The following is a 2775-nucleotide window of genomic DNA, read 5'->3' on the forward strand; positions in this document are numbered from 1 at the left end:
AAGCAATCGATTTTTTGATCGCACTGTGGATGCGCAAAACCGATTTTATAACATCGGTTTTGTAATATCGGTTTAAACTACTTCGAAATAATTGTGCAGTGTAGACGTACCCTATGAGTTGTTTCAACTTCTCTGATCTTTGAAGGTAAAATTTACAACCCCTCTGCATTAAAACTGTCTATTTCAAACAAAACAAAGCTCTTTTCAAATATAGTTTACTTATTTTTAGCCCATGTCTCTGACCGCTTTCTTCCCGAGTCCTTTGGTTTATCACTGATTCTGTTCAAATATCTTATCCACATGTTCTCATGATATCCCTTGTACATCCTGAAGACTTCTAATATATCCCCGCTTAAACATCTTTTCTCCAGTTAGAACAATCCTTGTTCTTATAGCATTGTTGCATAGATTATCATCCTAATCTCAGGATCCTAAAAGAGGCATGAGAGGAGATTACTAATCCAATAACAAGTTATTAACAGTTACTTGAAGAGAGGGGAGGTACCATGAAAGAATTGGACATAAGCAAAAGAAAACATAATCCTAATCTTTGAGGAGAGAGAATAGGGAGGAACAACTAACTGTCTCATCAGTGGCAGGCCAAATTGTAGGCATTATTAGGGACGAGATCACAAATAGGATTTATATATTTCTGTTTAAAACAATATTACAAGTCTGGTGTTAAGATCAAGTCCTGTCATTATTACTCCTGAGGGAATTCTGTGCCAAAAAAACTAAAAATTCTGCACACATTTTAAAATTTTGCATTTTTTTGGGTCAATAATGCAGTATAATCCAGCTAGTTTCAATTATTTTGGTAATTTACTTAAACTAGAATACAATGGATGGAGAATGGGAGTGGGGAGCATTGGAGGAAATCAAACCCCCCCCCCCCGTCTAATAGTAATGTAGCTAGTATTGACCCTTTACTTCTAATTATTAGTGAACAAATAATATGCAGCTGTATGCTCAGTGTTATATCATAGGAAACTGAAAAACAAGTGATGGCTGGGGACTCAAACTCACAATTTATACTGGCTACTGACCATCTCCCAAAAGGTCAGTAGTAAACAGTTAATGGAGCACATTATGTTAGGAAATTTTTTCAGTACAAAAATTTAGACCAGTTCTAATCATTAAAGCACCATAAGCATTTATAAAGCCTTATTGTACAGGACAGTAAGGCCCCTTTCCACCACTCTGGTAATGTAAAGGAGCCTTGAAATGTTTATATCTTTTTTATACTCCTGGGGGAATTCATAAAGAACAATGGGAACAATTCACTAAGCAGGCAAACTGCTATATTCTCCTCTGTCAGAGGGAACAGAGCCTGCCCTACACCTACATCTTCAGAAATACCCCAAAGCCCTGTCCTTCCATGTCAAGCGTGCTGCAGTAGTGAGCTAGAGGGACAATGTCTCTCTCTCTCTCTCGCACACGCGCGTGCACACACACACGCACGCGCGCACACACACCCTTTACCCAGCCCCTCCTTCCAGGCAGTGATTTAACATCTCTGCTGGTTTCTCTGGGTGCCCAAACCGACCTGTCTGCCTGCTGCTGTCATTTTTCTGCAGGTAAGCAGAGAAATCTGTGGCCACCATGAATTCTGCACATGAACAGTGATGCAAAATTCCCCCAGGAGTACATTATGTAAGCGGGGGAATGGTCCCACTATTCAGGGGAACTTTCCTGGCTTATACATTACCCTGGTGAAACTGGCTCATGAAAGGATCTGAGTCCTTGCTCCTACTCCCTTTACCCAGATACCTGCCTGACCTCGAGGAGTTACCTTCCACTCTCTTCTGGTCACTTAGGACAGGGGCTAGCATGTCCCCACTCCAGGTACTCTCTCTGCTCTGGAAGCTTTACTGACACACTGATCATTGAATATGGTTCAAGCAAATACAATTAATTAAACAGCAATCCATTTGAAAATTAAGGAAAAAAATGGGAAAGGTTAAAGGAAATACATAACCCTGCTCTGTGGCATGGGGATATCACAAACAGCAGTTTCTGGACTATAAGGGAAGTTCATAGCCTGTCCCTCACATGGCCCAGGCCTCCTTTTTGGGCCCTCGCTGTGCTGCAGGAATGCCACAGATCGGACACTTGCTCAGGCCCTGGGCACACCCCCTCAGGCTCTAGGTGGCAGGACCCTTCCCAGTGTCAGCCCCCCTGTTGGGGTTATGATCCCTGCTCCCCAAGTCTGGTCTGCCAGGCCTTTTGGCTGGAAGCATCTCCCTGCATTGGGCCCTCTGCCCAGGGTTCCCCTCACTCTTCCCAGCTGCTCACTGCTCCGGCTCCAGCTCTGCTCCCCAGCTCAGGCTCTTGCTCTCTCCTTAGCTTGGCCCTGTTCTGGCCCAGGCAGTTCCAACTCACATGGAGAATGGGAGCGCTGGAGTTCTGACTTCCTCATTAGCCTGCCTGTCGTGTCAATCAGGCTGGCCTGGAGCTTGGCCTCGCCCCATTGTCACTGAGGACTGTCAGGGTCCTGGTTTCCCATCAACCCTTCCCCCTTTTTTTTTTCTCCTGGTACTGGGAGCTAGCAAACCAAAAAAATCCACTAAGTTTCAATAACGGGCCAACAGTCCTGTCATAAGTAGATAGGTAAGGTAAGGGTTAATTTTCTTTTGCTGTAAAGGGTTACAAAGGGAACCAAACACCTGACCAGAGGACCAATCAGGAAACCAGATTTTCAAAAGTAAGGGTGGGAACCTCTGGAGGTTTTTGGCTTTGTTCTGTGTCTTTTTGTTTTCCTCGGCTGTGAGTAAA

This window comes from Chelonoidis abingdonii, chromosome 5 (assembly GCF_003597395.2).
Source record: "Chelonoidis abingdonii isolate Lonesome George chromosome 5, CheloAbing_2.0, whole genome shotgun sequence".
NCBI lineage: Eukaryota > Metazoa > Chordata > Testudines > Testudinidae > Chelonoidis > Chelonoidis abingdonii.